This window comes from Meriones unguiculatus, chromosome 20 (assembly GCF_030254825.1).
Source record: "Meriones unguiculatus strain TT.TT164.6M chromosome 20, Bangor_MerUng_6.1, whole genome shotgun sequence".
Taxonomy (NCBI): Eukaryota; Metazoa; Chordata; class Mammalia; order Rodentia; family Muridae; genus Meriones; species Meriones unguiculatus.
The window spans coordinates 60,713,974-60,733,074 of record NC_083367.1 but is presented as its reverse complement, the minus strand read 5'-3'; the positions used below and the strand labels follow the sequence as shown (position 1 = coordinate 60,733,074).

General features: G+C 38.5%; 1 protein-coding gene across 1 annotated transcript in view; it reads left to right on the top strand.

Moving 5' to 3' along the window:
- Pacrg (parkin coregulated) overlaps positions 1–19,101 on the top strand; it is a 439,800-nt gene that overhangs the window by 64,385 nt on the left and 356,314 nt on the right. The window lies entirely within an intron of this gene.

The window sequence follows — 19,101 nt, the reverse complement described above, 5'->3', positions numbered from 1 at the left end:
ACTTGACTGCTAAGTAAATAAACTGGAGTAATTTCTCAGCAAACTGATGGTGGTGGGAGAGCTCTTAAGGCCCCCTGTGTCAGCCGTCCACCTTGACTAACAATTAAATTATAGCCCTCAAAGAAGAAAATGACAGAGTTGCTTTGCCTTAGAGAATTGTCTGCAGCCCAATTCATCTCTATTTTTATGAGAGCCTGGCAGCCCGGCCTGTTTCCAGCAGTCCATCAAATGATGGACCTGGCGGCTGGATGCAGGGAGCAACAGCCATTTATCTCCCCCAGATTTCACCTTCCTGCAGGACACTTCCAAATGGAAGCTTTAATTACCTAAATGGATAGGTCAGGGCTGTGTGCTCTCTGTGAAAGCAGAGTGGAATACACAAGGCGGCGGCTCCGTTGTCCCGGCGCCGCGCTGCCATCGGCCGGGACAGGGCTGTCATCCTTGCCTGTTAGAGGCTGACCTCGGCCACCCAAGCCATTACAGCACGGACACTTTGGCGACAAAAGGTTAATTGGCTTCAAAATAAATGTATTGCCTAATGACTCCATCTTAATGTGGCCATGCCTCCTTTCCAAGACTTGCTGATGTGACTTGTGAAAACAAGCCAGTCTCTATCGGGAGAAGGCTTTTACCATTTAATTTGAGGAATGGATGTTATCTCTGACTGCTTCTGCTATTTAATTATTTTTGTTATGAACAACTCTGCTTTTGGTGATATTTATCAGCTGAAAGGGCCTCTCGGCCTAAAGACAGCAAAGCCATTGCAGGAGTCCACGTCAGGTTAGGGAAAACGAAAGGTCTGGCCCAAACATCACAGATTAAGTGAAGAAGCTGACACTTGGAATAAAGAAGTCAGTGTCTTTGTCTGGAGGGGGGAACTGTCTATAATTAGGAACTGTTCGATTATCGTGAAAACCCAAAATTGTTGAAATATGGAATTAATCAGGTAAATAGCTTGGGGAAGGTGCATCAAACAAACCTTTACCCCCTCCCACACAGGAAGACAGAGAACTGTGTGTATTTTATCTAGTGTGTCTTTAAAATCCTATCTCTACCATTAGCATTTCTAGATTTTGAACAGTCATCTGAGCTTAGATGTATTACCAATGACAAAACAAAACAAAACATGGTGGTGTCTTTACTGTTAAGCTTTGCTGTACATGTTCAGTGAAGGAGGTAAGAAGCTTTACATTCTCCTTTGATTCGTCACTATTAGAATGGAATCTGCTTTGTGAAGGTGTATGGGTTGTGAAGAAAATGTCTAGCATGTATACCTGCTTTGAATATGCTAGTCTTAGCATGAGTAAGCACTCCAAACGTTTACAGTGGGTTTGGGCTCAATTATATATGATTCCCCACATGGATTTTGTGTTTGATTATCTATGATCTGGTTAATATTAGGAAACAGAGGAGTTTCTACAAAGTGTAACTAATGCTGGGTTAAGATTTTCTAATAGCTTATAGGTAGATGGGTTAGGATGTTTTAAATAATTTCAGCCTATACATAAATTATATTTATGAAAATTTATAATATGGATTTATTTTGATCTCATCTAATAATATAACTTTAAAGGCATCAAGAAGTTAGAGTTACCTTGCAAGGCTATTTACCTTGAAAATAAATTATTAAGAAATAATTAATAAGGAGGTGAATATTTTCACTTCATATTTGTAAATCCAACATTCCACAGGGGCAAGTGCAGCCATTCTTTCTGGGAATTAATTTGCTGGTACTACTATTGATTATAGGACTGATTGAGTAAGCTGAAACGCAATGATAAAGAAGAAATATTACCAGCACTGGATATATAACCACATAAGTCTGGGGAGAGGTCTCTTCCCAGAACCTGTGGGTGTCTGTCTTTCAGGACTTTATTGCTGGATTCCAGCATGACTGTAACATGAAAATAAGACTGATATTATTGACATAAGCTTATGGACACTCTCAGTGTGTTCATATTTATCCCTTGATGCATTTACTGCGGGCACAACCTGGAGCTAAGTAGGAAGGAGTTGGCGAGTTATTTAGCGTATCATCCCTAAAGACATGGCTTTGACATTAAGGGGAGAAATACGAAAACCCCAGATCTTGCACTGTATTTATCTGTGTATGGACAGAAAACAGGTCTCCATGTAGCAAATGCCTTTTCTTCAACCATGGTACCTTTCTCACCATAGACTGTCCAGGGACAGAATTCCTCCAGGAAGTGATAGGCCTTTCTCAACACTTTTTGAGATAGAGGATCCAAGGGTATTTCCAAGTGCCCAGAACGAGTGTGTACAATTAGGTAATAAAAATCCCAAAGACTCTGTAGCTTGAAATACTTAGTACTCACTGCCGATAAGCTGTGCTGAAGGCTGCCCCCTCCTTTAGGCTGGCAGATCCACTCTGTCAAGGTACAGGGATGTCCACCCAAGTCATCAGATGCCCTTCTCCTTGCTCAGGATTAGCTGAACCAGCCTGCAAAAGGCAAAAGCAGCTGTGGAGTCACCTCATATGTTATGTAATGCAGTTAGAGGCTGGAGACCAGAACCAGGCAAATTCTACTTCCCGGCCCTCACTTTGACTTGATGGAATAGTGCAGTCCATGTGGAAAAGCTCATTTGTTCCACATGCCAAAGCAATATGGCAGGCTGAAGCCTCTGGTGAGCCACTGCAGTCAATTCCTTACAGATTCTCTAAAGATCAGCACATCGCGCAGCACAACTTTCTGCAACTGTGGGAACATTGCACATTTGCACTCTGCTGTGGTACAACTGGCCATATGTGACCATTAAGTTCTGAAATGTGTCTACTGAGACTAAGAAACTGAATTTTTAATTTTATTACATTTTAATTAATTTTGATTTACACCACCACATGGCTACCACATTCAGCTGGAGAACTCTAGATTAAGATTGTGGCCATGAGGCATAAACGCTGGATCTCTTTCTCAGAAAGATGATGGCTATTACATAGAATTATTATTGAAAATGAAAATGCAGGCTATATTTGTGTGGTTCTTACAGAAAATAAATTTCCTGATAAACATGAGAGAAACTTTATAAAATACATATAACAGAAGTTTATATATTCTTGCCCATTGCCAGTTTGTTATCTCTGAGAGATAACTAGATCTGCTCTAGACTATGAAGTTTATCAGCCCTGAAATTCTTTTAAATTTGTGAATACACATTTTTAAGCATCTCTAAGGAACTTTGATTACCAGTTATTGGAACCATGAAGAAACACGGTGATAAGTTCTCTACATTTCCTGTGATACTGTTAATAGTCAGGAAATAAGGATCTTATGTTGTGGCTGATATCTTCAATATAAACATTATGAGCACAGAAATGGAAAGGAGCCAGGTGGTCTATGTAAGGTATGATTCAGATACCAGCATGGACGATAGCAATTTAAAACCTGTATTTGAGTTTTCTCGTTGTAATTTCCATTCCTTCATTTCCTTTACTAATATAATATGAATCACAAGGACAGTTATTGGTATGGGATAGGTGGGGCTCTACCTAAAGTTCCATGTGGACATTCTGGAGACAGAACTGTCATGGAAAAAAGTACGTACACATCCCCTCCACCTATGCCGTTTTAGTAAGGGGCAAAGACTAGTATACATAGAGATGGCAGCCTCTGTGGGAGAGGGGTTCAGACCCAGATATTAGAGCTTGAGTTGTGGAAGGAATTATGGGAGTTTACATAGCTTTCTGGGAGTTGCCCCCATGATTCTGCCTCACGACATCCTCCATCTTCCAGTCAACCAGTATGAAATCTGCTGTGTCTCCCTACTGTTTATTTTTTTCTTTCTTCAACTTTCTCTTCTCTGTCACTTCTTCTTTTTTCTCCCCTTCCTTTCCTTTCTCACTTCCTTTTCTCATCATTCTTCTGATTACAGGATTCACTTTCTGAGAGCTTCTCTAAAGCACACTGAAATCCAATGTCAGTTGGAGGGAACCTGAATAAACTTGAAATAAAACTCATTTCTTGTACACTCGGTGGCCAAAAGAAATATTAATCATAATGGGTTCTATGAAAATCATTGTTTTATTATAAACTTCAAATTCTGAAGTATTGTTTTATTTAATATTGTAGCATTTTGTTTAAAACAGTCACTTCAGTGGAGACCTTAGAAGAAAGAATTAGGAAAAATATTCTAAGCACATTAGCTTTTTAAAAAATCTACTCTGTTATACTGTAAACCACTCATTTTAAAGATGAAAAGAGCTACAGATACTCTGAAGTGTCTTCAAATTCTTTCACTATAGAGACATTTTGATAAAGTAGATATAAATTCAGTTTACCTCTGTCACTCCATGAAAGTTGGCTATGTGACAATGCGTGCTATGCACTAAAAAGTTTTGTTCTCTACTAAATTTCCAAAATATCAACTTAAGGATATCCATAGATTATATGGCTCTGACTAAGAAATAGACAACCTGTTTAGCCTTCTGGGAAAATTATTATATACCGCAGCCAAGTCATAAATATCTCAAGCTATCACAAAAGGAGAGACACTAACATGGATTTGTATTTTGCCTCAGAGTCCCCACTGTTATGTTAGTACCTTAAAGCCTCCTATGTGACAGTCTCTAGGCAGTCCTTGTCCAGAGAGGCAAGCTAACAATGGCCTTTGCATCCCTGCTCCTCCACCCTTTATATGACATATAAATAGTTTTGGGAAGTCACTTATATTCAGTAGACCAGACATAAGTAACTGTATGTTAGAATGGACCTTGATAGCCTCTATGCACCTCTTCGGTGACTCACTGGCATAGTATTCCTCAAGGTGCGTGTGTTAATTATAATCCTGCCTATTGATTAAAATTTTGCTCATGAGACTGTTTCTCTATGAAAAATATTAATATCTTAATATTAATCAAGTTAGTATAAATACTCTTTTGTAATACTTTTTAATCAGTGTTTATCAAAATAAGTCAATTATATATGTATACCCCATTTTATTTAAAACTCCATTTATGTTATCTTATTAAAAAATATAAAAACCTAAGGTACATGAAGTTAGCATAAGTGAGAAGATGAAATTGGGGTCCAGATTTAGAACTGAGGTAGAATTGTTAAGAAGGTCAGTGAGAAGGATGGGCTGAGTACTTCCAAGGCAAAGTCTGGCCCTGGTCGCAGCTGCACATTCATTCTTTCCTGCTACCAGAACATGTTCTGACACTAAGTATGTGCCTGTGTTCTGTGACTGAAACTCAAGCACATAGGGCCTGAGTACTTGCAAGCTTTACTTTTCTAGCCGCTAATGCAAATTTCTGCCTTTAATGCTTTAGGAGTCATTTTCCTGGTCTGAAGAACAATAATGTCATTTGTTTTAATTATGGAAGGTCCAAGAAGTTTTGTTCTATAATTGTTATATTTATTGAGGTACTTTCCACAGCAAATTTTACATAGGAATTTTCTAGAGGCCAAGGAAAAGAAGCAGGAAGACCAGGAGCAGGAAGTCTGACTTGAGTCCATGGTATTTGTGGTTCAGAATTATGCTAGTAGTTATAGGAGTGATGAACTTGTCTCCTGAGAACATTCCCTAGATTTTGCACCAATCCTTCCCAATGGTTATTTCTTCTTCTTCTCTCACTTTCAAAATGACATAGACAAGCCCATTTCTCTTTCTAAATGACTGAAAACAAATGTCTGACTTGAATATATAAGTCAGGTAATGGTGTGCACAAAAATTAAAATACTTCATTTGATCTTCTAAGGACCAGTAATGTGGCTTATCCACCTCCCAGTCTTTGTTGAGTGACAGTCCCATTCAGGTTTCACCCATTTGTGTTTCTTCTGATTTTCCCTAATTCTTTTTCATATTCAGCAACATTGGTATTCTTGGATTATGAAAACTCCATTAGTGTATCTTTGGTGTCTTCAGTTTCATAAATGTTTCAGTTTTTTAAGAATTAAAAAGAAAATGTTCTTGTTGCCCTAAAGAATAAAGCCGATATTGATTTCTGAAATCATGTAGGCAAATTTATTTGAGTTGAATAATTGGCTTTACATGAAGAAGGATGAATGTTCTCACAAAAATGTTGTTGCAGGCTTCTGTTTCTTTTTAGAAATGCAAAAGCTTGAGTGATAACAGGATTTAGTAGAATTTGTCAGGCAAATTTCACAAGACAAATGACAACTCACCTCATTTTTGTAGGAAAAGAGATACCACATTTTCATTATTAATTTCTATGATTAATTAATAGCCAGAGTCATTCCAGAAATCCTGAAAAATAAAGCTTTGGCATTTTTTTGTGCAGGACTGTGTTTGGGGATTCTGGTTTTTGTATAGTGCTGTGCTTAGGGGGAGGGAGGTTGTTGTTTTCCATAAACAATCCCATCTTGTACTTGATGTAAATTGCTCCACCTTCCATGTACACAGCTGTGTATCAGAAATAACCTGGATTTGGATGGACTGGGTGACCTCTGAGGGTGGGTGAAAGGTTTTCTGCTGAATGGGCTAGTGCTCCCTGCTGCCAACATAATTTATGTCAGAAATTAGTGTGAATGGTTCACTTTTATGGAAGAGAGCTGCTTGTAGCAAGCCTGCAGAAACAATTTTCCCCCAAGCCTCCATCTGTTCCTCAAACTAGGGCATATGCCATCTCATCGAGCTAGAAAGTCAACTGATTTATAACTCCTGGAAAGCCTGTAGATTGAAAGGAAAGGCCGCCGCCGCTCGATGACAGTGATTTGTTGGGTATTGGGAAGGACAGCTCACATTCCCTGGGGCCCAAGGGGAAGCATGCAGTGTTGTGAGTTGCAGATCTTTGTATACGGACAGCCAGAAGAAAAACAAATCATCCCTGTTTCTCCAGCTGGGCACCACTGCCAAGAACTAAGAGAGGCCTTGCTTGATGGCTTAGAGGGTCATGTAGCCATGATAGTGTATTGCGGCTTAATATCCCAGGAAGAAATGAGATTGCTATATATATATATATATATAAACTATATATAGTATATAAAATTGTTACAGAAATTTAGATGTGAATTTGTTTATAAGGATGTCACTTGAATAAATTAATGGTATTCAAACTCAGTTTTTGATTTTTTAAATTTGAGACAAGATTTTGTCATATAATCCAGGCTGGTCTAGATCCAAGGGTCCTTCTGCCTCATCATCCCCAGTAGTGGAATTATGGAACTGTGGCTCTGTGTGTGTGTTTAGAATGCTTTCATAGTTCATTATAGTTGAAGCACATTTTTTTTACCACTAGAAAAAAATGTACAGCCATGAAAAAACCATTAAAAGTTAATCTTCAGCTCCTAACATATTCAACCCCTAACCCTTTAACATCACCTTTCCAACAAATAACTCTGTACAGTTTCCAAAATTGGGATTCAGGCTGGATAAGAGCCCATATTTTCTAAGCTATACATTCCTAATCTTAGGAATGTATATTCTATTTAGATACAATGCTCTCTGTTCATGTCTGTCTTTAAGCAAATACTATTATTTAATGTATAAATCCTCTCCTGTTTTTAATGTGTAGTTTTTCAGATTCCACATGGATAAAGCACACTTACCTTCTTAAATGATAATGTCATGCTTTCATGTTCTGCAGGATATAACATCACTGTATCCTTACATATAAATGCTAGAAACTGAAAATATTCTGAGTCTCAATAACTTCCTGAAAATCTACTCTTGTTTGCTTTGTGTGTGCATTGTTTGGTAACCTAAGTGAGTAGTCATTCTATTTTTTGATAATTAAAATTTGTTAATATATTTTATTCCTGCATTAAAATTATAAATTTATTGTCTATTTGAAATCTTTCCTCTTCTGAAAGATCATGGGTTGTTATTTTGGTCACACATTTCCCATTTCATTCTTAGAAAAAATTTATGTGTGCACTAGAGTTATATTCTGTTCCATCACTGCTGCCATCTCTTTTGTGTTTTCTTCTCTTCATCCACCTTTTCAACTTCTGCAAGAGTTTCCTTATGCTCTCATATTCTCCTTAATATCGCTCTACTGTTACTGCCCCAAGATTAAATTTTAGTAGTTTCAGGCCAACTGCACAGCAGCTCAGTAAGGGGCGTGGTGTGACTGTGCCATCAGGCTCTGCTGGTCTGACAGGACCTCCTGTAACTCTGGACGCTGTGCTGGAGGGGTGCACAGTCACCTGCCCTCTCTGAAGTGCAGCCCCCCAGCCGTGTCCTCCTCTGGTCTGACCTATGGCATTTTGCTGCAAAACACACCATTTGTAGGACAAAAATGCCATCTGCTACTAGGAGTCTCTGTCCCTACGTCCTGCTCAGTGCTTGTCTGTGTTCCAGTTAAAAATTGGCTGAGCCGAAATAAGAATAGTGATGTTGATGGGGATGGATTGGAAGCCAGGCAGGCTTCCATCTTCAGGATTACCCAATGCACCATACCAGGTTGCTGACAACTACTCCTTACTCTTCCACCCCCAATTTTTATGTTAGACTTATGCATCTAACAGAAAGATAAAAGTGGGAGACATGAGAACAGTGAAGAAGACACCTGCCTACTCTTAAATGAATGCTTCAAATTTTGAAATCACAAGTTGACTGTAAATTGTGTGATTTTTGAGCTGGTTCTTTGGGCATTACTATCTATAGAAATCCCTTTTGCTCTGAACTGTGTTTTTTAAATTTCAATTGCCTGTTTAATTTTCCTGTGGGGAAAAATTGTGGGCTTTTTCATAGAATATTTTCCATTATGTGGAGAGATACCACATCACTGACTCTCGTTGGAGTGTTACTAGAACCACCAAGTCCACTCTACTTTGTGTATTACTGGACTGAATCTCATTACAGAGAAGCTACGTGATCTCATCAGTGCTTAGTCAATAGTGACCTGTGTAAGAGGAATCGAGTTTTACGATAGATGTGACACAAGACTGGGCCCTGTAACCTGGGAGATGTGAGCACTGATACTAAGGAGACTGTCATGTGGAATAGAAATTAAAATGTTGAAGAATTCATTTCATAGCAAGTCTTAAATTGATTTCTTTTGCATACCTCATGCATTCTTAAACATACATGTATTGAGTGTTGTTGCTTTAACGACCTAGCCCAAATAATGTCAATAGATAAACTTTTCAAATTGAAAGACTATAATAATTTTAGTATTTTATTAATTGTGTCTGTTTTGATGAATGTAATTTCAGTATTTTGGGATTTTTTTTCTATTTTAATCATTTTATTGCTATATACATTTAATAAATTTTGTATTTAAAATGACCTTCAGGAAATTCATCCATATATCTTTACATCTATCTATTGTGGAAATCCCAAATATCAATGAGGCATTACTAACTCCAGCATTCAGCTTAATATTTTGAAATGAATATTATTACTTACATATTTGCCTAGGTGTGATTCCTGTGTGAAAGTCTCTTGAGTCCCTATTAAATACAAATAGTAAATTCTCATCCTAACCTCCATCACTCTGAATATCTTAAATTTACTGTTTCCCTCTCCTTCTTTCCTCAATTTCTTCTTTCAATTTCTTCAAAATGTTTTTACATTTATCACATTCCTTCCTCTCTCCAAACTCCTTCCAGATCTTCTCTTCCCACCTCATAAGACAAAGTACACATACGAATATATTATACATGGAGTCTGTTTTGTGCTTGACAACTTCTACTGGGCACGAGCTTGCCCTGGTGTGTGGTTGATATACCCAGTGATGCTCCATTGGAAAAAACGGACTTTTTTCTTTCACAGATGGTATCAGTTGCAAATAGCTTCTTGGTTAAGGGTAGGACCTAGTATCCACTTCCCCTCCTCAGCGCTGGGCTTTTGTCTGATTTAAACTTGTGCAGGTCTTGTTTGTACTAACAAAGCCTCATGGTATCATATGTGTATCAGTCCTGTTGAGTCTAGAAGACAGTTTCCTTGGAGTCATCCAGCAACTCCAGCCCTTACAATCTTTCTGCCTCCTCTTTTGCACAGATCCCTAAGCCTAACAGGAGCAGGTTTGATGAAGACACCCCATTTAGGGTTGAACATTCAAAGTCTCTTATTCTCTGCTAGTTGTAGGTTATAGGTCTCTATGTTAAATACCATCTATGGAAAGAAGCAACTTCTCTGTTGAAGTTTGAACAATCCACAGGTTTATAGATGTAGCAATAAGGCATTAAATATCATTTTACTGTTGTGTCCCTTTAGCAGATTAATAGTATTAACTTTTCCTATTTAGTCCTTGGCCACTCAGGTAGCCATGTCAGGTATGTGCTCCATCTCATGGATTGGGCTTTAAATCCAACCAAAAGGTGGTTTGTTACTTCCATAACATTTGTTCCATAATTCCACCAGTATATCCTCTTGGTGAGTCACTGCTGTAGATCACCGGGTTTATAGCTGAGTGATATTGATAAATACTTTTCTCCTCTGGTAACATGTAAGGTACCTACCTTCCAGAACCATGAACTCTAGTCAGTAAGGTGAAAACCTGTTGGCTGAACACCAGCTTGACCTCTTCATGTTCAGTGACATAAGCCTTCAGCAATAGAACCTTACTGTCATGTCATAGAGAACAACCAAATAGTCCTGGCAATAGCCTGTGATGTTAAGGGAGGTCTATGGGATCTCTTTAACCAACAGCTTCACAAGATGTAACCTAGAACAGGAGGTATTATTACTTGGCATAAAATTTCTAAGTATGATTTTTGTCTCCCTCATTATATGGTGACTCCATTTAAATTCCTTTTATTTATCTTTACATTTTAGGACACATCTACAGTAGTTCACTTCCAAATGGCTTTTCAAAAGACCTTTACCACTAGTTGTCCCTTCTCATGTTCCCTCTTTTACTATACCCTCCCATTTAATTCTCCTATTCTGGTTTTCCCTGTATCTCTTTAGAATACTATATTCTATTTCCCTTTCATTTTATTTACTTTCTTTTTCTTTTAATTTTTTTCCAGTTTAGTTCTGACAAATTCCCATCCTTTAATTTATTCTTGTTTCTTTAATGAATATAACTGATTTTTTTTTTCATATCTACTTTTCACATAATGGCTTTTCATACTGTCATCATTGGGTTATATGGTTTAAATCTGCTTTTAAGTTTCTTTCATATTTATATATTAATTTTTAGCTACTGTGATGTAAATTTAAATTTGCTTTTTCTTGGGAATCCCTCAGACTTGGGCTGATCATTTTTCAACTCATCTTTAACAGGCCTATACCCTTTATTTTGTTTTCATGCTATGGAATTCACAATGGATTTAAATTGTTCCTTCTTTTGGTGTCTTGGAACTTGCCTTCTTACTTTGATGCATATCATTTTAAAATTGCTTTTTGGGTATTGATAAACTGTGGACACATGAGCCAGAGAATTTTCCATTAATTCTATAATTTTTTTTAAAGCTACGTTAGTATCTTATCTTGGCTACAGAAAAAAGGTCTGTGCTGAGACCAACTGTTGAACTTCCCTGGAATAAAGAAGTCAATGTAATAAAATAAAAATTCTCTCTTTCACCTGGAATTGCTTTATTAAAAGCAGTTAGATAATATATATTATACGGTTGTATGTGTCATCATGCACATGTGCATAAATTAAGACAAGGTACTATTTTGTTTCATACATTCACAATAACAAGACCTGAAGAATGTGCTAATTGCAACCTATTGTTTTTATATGTGTACAATATCTGTGTGCATATATATGTATATATATTATGTTATATGTCATTTATTATCTTGTTCCTAATTTTATCTGAAGTTAGGATTTCAGTTGTCACTTTATAAAATTTTACCAACAAATCAAGGTGGCCAGGACTATCTGAAGGAGACATTTGCCTTCTCATTTCTTTTCTGGGAATTTTTTGACAAACATTATCCATCCATTGAAAGACATATTTTAATAGCATCTCTTTTACAAAAAGTTCTATATCTTTTTTAAAGTATCATGAAGTATTTTTCAAAAAGAAAATATACTATTAGATTGGAGAGAATTTAGTTTTTAAACATCTTCCTTCCCTGAAAGAACTACTTCAGATATATTAACTGCCATCTTGAAGAGTCACTTGGGTAATGAAAAAGTGTTCGTGTATACACAAAGGGACTGCTCATTTGTGTTCATTATTTTTTATATTTTGTAAATGTATTATGAGACATGCTAGTGACTAGACTGCAGATATTAAAACCACAAGTCAAAAACCACAAGAGTTAAGATTTTTATAATTCTATTTGGGAATCACTAGCTTTTCCTGCCCATGTGGCTTATAATTTTAACACTTCATTATTGTAACTTATTGCATTTAATAAACTAACAATTGAGACTAGCTTCAAATCTCAAACAGCAATTTAGCAGATGGCTCATTTCATGAAGAAGAAATGTAGATTTTGATGACTGAGGTCTGTGTTCACACTGGCAAAATGGAAGACAGGATGAAGGAAAAGGTGCATGTTACTTCCAACATTATGAGCAATGTTTTGACCTGTCAATAATATTAAAATTTAGATTAATTCATTTATCCAACAACCTCTGTATCTGAATGAATATGCTCTCTGTAGAGTACATCATTATGTGTTCTATCTGTTAATTTGATAGGACTTAGGAACAATAAGTACATTAAATCAAGCACCCATTTTGGTTAAGACCAACCTTGAGTATATTCAGCATCAATCAGTGGCTGAATAAGAAGAGAAAAAAGGAGAAAGCCACTGAGACACCAGTACTACTGTTTCTGTACTTTCCAGGCTTGGGATGTGAGCAAGCAGCCTTGCTTTCCCTTCACTGCGGAGCTGTCTGGGCCACGGTGCCTTCCCAGCCATGACAGATTTATCCTTTCAGACTGAGAGCTAAAATAAATCCTTCCCCCTTAAGTTGCTGTTGTTGAGCATTCGTTCACACCAGTAAGAAAGTAACTAATGTACCTGAAATTTATGGAACCTTTGTGATAAGAAATTCTGTGTGTTATTAATGTATCACAGCACTGTTTGGATTCTCACAACTTTATACATTATAGAGCAACAGTTGTTTTGTATGTAGATTCCAAAGACACATCTTGTTTCTTACATGCTAACCATTACTCGCACTGCTCCTGCCTCAAATACCCAATATTCCACCTCCCTTTCTGCTTATCCTGTTCATCTGCTGACCATGCATCAGATTCATCTTAGAAAATGTGTTTGAATTTATTTTTATTTTATGTGTAAGTGTGTCTTGTCTTCATGTATGTCTGCTCACCACATGTATGTAGTGCCCACAGAAGCTGGAAATGGGTGTCAGATCCTCTGGCACTGGAGTTATAGGAGGTTGTTAACCCCTCACCAAATATCATGTGTTGCCAATAAACAGAACCACTTGTTTAAACTCTGTCAGTTTATCATACAGTTTATCATGAAACTGTATTCTTGAAGATATGCTGATTTTACCTGTGTGCTCTCCGTTCAATGTTAACAGAACTCAGTAGCATTACCCTAGTATTTGCTGGGATGCAGTGTGGCGAGATGCAGTGTGGCAGGATGCAGTGTGGAGGGATACAGAGTAGCGGGATGCAGTGTAGTGAGGTGCAGTGTAGTGGGATTCGGTGTAGTTTCAGGGTGTGGCCTGAGACAATACTTTAAAAAATGACTGTGAGTACAAGTCATTGGTACTTTTCACTTCTTAAAATGCACTAAGATCATACAGAATAATGTGTTAAAGGGGAAAATGTAATGAAAACCAAACAATGTTCTTTTCAGGTCCTATTAATTACTGAAAAATATGCTATAGTTATAGCCCAACACTAATGAATTAACAAATTCTATTTCCATTAAGTTCTTATTCTACTCAAAGACTAATTAAGGGATCATTAATGACTGTATTTTGAATATTTTCATGTAAATATTTCATGAGCATATGCAAATATGTGAACAGTACTTTTCATTTCAAATAAAGAAAAGCCTAAACAACCAGAAAGTTCCCTTCCTTCTCTTTTGGAAATAAAGCTCTTGCTCTTTGGCAGATGTGGGAAGCAAACCAGAGGGACGCAGCCCCACAGACAGCTACCTCTGGACGCTGAAGTGCTGTGTCCATGTTTTCAGGCAGGTTGTACAACAGCTAGTTCCAACCCAGGCTCAGCCTGGCCTGCAGCTATGTACACACCTACTTTAGGAGAATTTGCAAAACCATGTACTGTTCTTACATAAACACACAAGCACCTACTGTGGCAGCTGGGAAATGTGATGTACCTGAGAAGTGGACAGAACTAAGTGACAGAACGTGAAGCTGAGAGCTGAGCACAGTCAGAGCTCGTTTGTTCTGAGCATTCCTCCACTCATCATGTCCTTTGATGGCTGCAGTTTGTTAGGTGCAGCCAAAGTCACTGTTGATGCCAGCCTCCATGGAGGGTATACAATTAGTCAGGAGAAGAACGAAGTGAGAAGTGATTTTAAGTCATGTAAGACTTTGTGTGTTTGGAAACTATAAAGTTAGCTACCTGCCCCACTGCCTGCCATATGAATTAGCAAGGAAAAAGGGGCACTTGAGAAATCAACTAGATATCCAAGGTATTATATTAGAAATTTTAATTTTGTGTAATTAGCTATAGTATGTTTTGCCATTTATTTTGCTTCCCAAATTGGTATCACAAAAATATTCACCTATTCCTTAATGTAAACCTGGTGAGTTTTATAGCAGATGAAGTACAAATAGATCAAATTTTCTTTTTTATTGCAAAAGTAATAGAATATTTAAAGTGTATTTAAATATATAAGTTAGCATGCTTTGAATGAATGTATAATCAAGGCCACATTCTGATGACAGGAAGCCTGCCTGCACTGTCACTGTAGGGAGAGAGACCTTTACCCCTCACTCCCAGGTTCAGGAGAAGACTTCTGACACAAAAGAAAGAAAGAGGAGGGCATACAGATTTATCTCAGGAGGACATGAAGACCTAGAGAAATTGTTACTCCTGAGTGAACCTGTTGTAGGATTTGTGGGAAGTGAACCGTTGTGGGGAAATACTGTTAGACAAAGCAAGAGCATCCAACGGTAGCAGACTAGACCAAGCAAGGCTGTTGTGACCCTTATCACAAAGAGAAGAATATTCCCTTCCTTTAGTTGTAGGAAGAACACCTCCCACGTGAGAACCTGCCACCTGCTCCAGAAACCCCTTTCTCCTGAAAATAATCCCTTTGGATACTGCATTCTGTTGCACTTGGTTTTCATCCTTATTTATTTAGAGAAGACCTCCACACATCAGTATAGAAGAGACATGATCAGTCCATAGGGCATATATCTTGGTGTCAGCAGAGAAACAAAAGAAAGAGATATGGTTAGCCTTCTGTCCATGACTTTAGCATTTGCAGATATAGCCAACCACGGAAGAAAAATATACAGAACAAAGATTTTTTTCTGTGCTGAATACATGGCCTTTTTGTCTTAAACTCCCTATTTGTAACAACTGATACAGGATTTATATGGCATTTAGGTGTTATAAGCAGGCAAGAGATGGTTCCAAATATGCAAGAAGATGTGAGGATAACACGTGCATACTGTACTACTTCATATGAAGAACTCGAGTGTACCTTATCTCTTCCCTTACTTCCACCCTCGTCATTTCTCTGTTATTCTTTAATTCTTTCCTTTACTCATTTATTCAAGAATCATCCACTGACCACTTCTGCTATCACCATTATCTCTAACCATCTCTTCTGTCTTCCTTTTAATGGGCTTTGTTCTGCCTTCATCTGCTACTACTAATGCTCCTCTGTTCTGTGCTAGCCTTCGGAAGGCTGCATGCTGCTCTACAAGGAATGCTGCGTGCTCCTTTAAGACTGCAACTTTAACGCTAGGTACTTCAGGAAATTCTAGTCCTGTGGTTAAAACTGGCCTGCCAGGTGCCAGGAAGCCCAAGAAACAGATGCACAGGCCCCAGACTGCACAGAATAGAATTTATCGGGGACTTAGTGACTAGACCAGGGGGTCCTACTATTTGCATCAGAACTAGGGTACTCCTAAAGTGGTAAGTACATCTGATCTAAATATAGCTTATTGATTTTTTTAAATTCTGTGAACATTTCATACATGTATATAATGTATCTTGGTCATATCTGCCCTATATCCTCTCACCTTCCACCACAGGACTTCCCCAACACATCTCCCACACTGCATGTCCCTTTTTACCACTTTCATAATCCACTGAGTCTAATCAGTGCTGGCCATATTGTTACTCCCTCTGGTTGTGAATAAGACCACCACCGCAATCTTTGAGCCAAATTCGAAGCAAGCTTTAGTGCTAGCCTTACTAAACAGGTAGATGAATTCTGGCCAGGTTCGTCTCTGGGTTCCCAGGAAATGGCTCCAAGTCACATTTTGAAGAAGCTTAAAAAGACACACCTACAAGGCCATCGTATTTCCCACCAGTGTCAGTCAGGGGTGGTCATATATCCTGACACGTCTCCTGCCTCTCTGTGATCAAGCGCCTCCCATGTGGTTGGATCCAACAATCTTGTTTAGGGGAGTGAAAACCAGCAGTAGCCTCCAGCATCTAACTTCGGCTCTCTCAATATGTGCCCGCTGTACGCTCATCCACCAGGACCACCTACTATTGCTACCCCACCAAAGAAGGGTGACCCTACCTTCTTCAGCAGCCATCAGCTGCCAGCAATCCTGAGCTAGGCATGAGTGGGCCTTCCCTGCTCCATGCTGGGCATTTTAACTGGCTTGATCTTGAGCAAGTCTCGTGCAGGTACCCGCAGATGCTGTCAGTTCATGTGTGGGACTGTATGTCGTGTCCAGAGGCCAGCATCTCACAGCCCTCCCCTCTGTCCCTCAGCTCCTACAATCCACCTCCCCATCCCCGCAATTGCTCCCTAGGCCCTGCTTTGGGTAGGGGGTCGGGTCGGCTAATATCAAGATCATGAGGCGCAGTTCTGGCGCTGACCGTAGTACAAACAGAAAGCCCCATTTGCCTCTCTACTGACTTTGTGTACTTACAGTGTACTGAAAGCTGTGCAGGGAAACTGACCAGGTCACTCAGGGGTAGTCACGGTGAGCACTCAGGATGGCTGCTATTACATCAGGCTGAATTCCTACAGCACTGTTTGGGCTACAGCATACGGCAGGTGGGTTGGGAAGTCAGGACAGAAAAACAGACATGAGTATCTCTACAGCCTACCTTTAGATCCATTTCATTCAAGGTGAACCTTCTTCGTGGACAGTGACTGATGCTCAGTTAATATCAATGGATTTCCTTTGTATTAAATATTTTGCCAAATAATGCTTGCTGAACATTTACAATAGGTCAAACGCTCCTAAGATGTGGAACACATAGCATCTAGTCTGTTCCCCAGTACCGGGGTTCTAAATGTGGCGAAATCCTGAGCCTTAAAATTTTTAATAGATTTATTTTCTTTTTCTCTGGTTAAACTTTCTTTCTGCCCATTAAAAAGGCGGGTTTTAGAGGAAAGTATTTAAGATAATAAATATTAACCATCATTTTTTTTCTGACCGTAGTATCCACACATATCCTGTCACTATTCCAATTTACATGGGCTGTTGCCTCTAAATTTCATTTTTAGTAGTTAAGAACTCAAAAGTTCTTGCTGTGTTGGGTTTCAAGTGGTTTTCATAATCAGCTTTTGTTAGTAGCATTTACAAATTCAAAGCAACTTCCCCAGCATCTATTATATTCTTTGTTTCTGCTGGGATTTGCAGTGTACAAGAAAGTAGGAACAATGTAGCTCAATTATTCCGATAATTAACATCTGTGAAGGACAAGCCTCTGCATAAATTCTCTTCATAATGGGAGGAAGTGTGCGGAGACACTAGTGCATCCTGTGCTAGGATTTTAATATTTAAAACACTGTCCTCCTAGGAACTGAACCTCTGGCTTCCGCACATACAAGCAGTCCTTTCACTTGTTTCATCTTTTTTTTCCCAAATAAATAAATATGATTCTGAATAAACCATTGCAGTAGGCAGTAGTCTTTTTTACACAACAGTCAAATATTAGCAATTCTAACAGCTTTTCAAGTTCTTTCTCTATTTCATTTGATCAACGTTTGAAAGCCATCACGATGCTGGCCTGGGTGGATTGAGTTTCTTCACCAGAACCTTATTCACGTAGTCAGGAGGTGTAGGTGCAAAGCTGAGATTCCCCTATGAGCTCCTGTTCGGGTTCTCATGATGCCTGTGTGTCTCATAACAGCAGTGCATCTGCCTTTCTGCTGCTGTCTCAAAAGCAGAATGGCCTTTAGCTTCACAGACCAGAGTCACCTTGTGGGGCCTCTCAGCCTTCTGGATAACAAAGTCAGTTCAGCACTTGAGACAATATTCCTAGGTGAAGATGGCTCAGCAGGTAAAGGCACTTGCCAACAAGCTCTCAATGAAAGTTTGGTCCTTGGACCCATATGGTGGAAGGAAAGAACCAACTCAAGAAAGCTGTCCTCTGACCTCCCAATGTACACATGCCCCTCCCCCACACAAATAAGGAAAGTAAAAACATTTTTGTTCAAAGATGCTTTTCCCTCTAGACATTCCCAGGATTTCCAGCTGCTTGTTTTCTAGTAATTACATCTTTCAGAGAGGACACGGCTACTTGATCCCCTTCATAAGGGTGCTTTCTTTTTTCTTTTTCTGCTAACTAGTTATATAGATGTTTTGAACTAATGCATCCTGCTTTTCACTTAGAAAACAGTATATTGACTGAATCAAGATTTTAGAACATACAGAATTCTATTTATTATAAATTTATTTCTGCAAATAACATTTATGTAAATATTTATAAGATCCTGTTTCTTATTCTTTAAAAGCGCTAACAAAACGGACAACATAAAATTTACTAACTCAACTCCCTTAATGTGCATAGCTTGGTGGTGGTGGGTACAGCTACGTTGCTTTGCAACAAGTTTTCAAAATTGCATCTTGTAAGACCAAAATCCTGCAACCTTTAAACAGTTCTCCATTTTCCCTCCACATACCTGGCAGATACCACTCTGTTTTCTGTCTTTATGAAAAGTAATATGAGGAATTTTCTGAACATGTATGATTGTTAATGTGGCCTCTTAAAATAAACTAACTGTATTACTTGTAATTGAAATATTTAGTAGCAGCCGGGTACAGTGGCACACGCCTGTAATCCCAGCACTCAGGGAGGTAGAGGCAGGCAAGTCGCTGTGAGTTCCAAGCCAGAC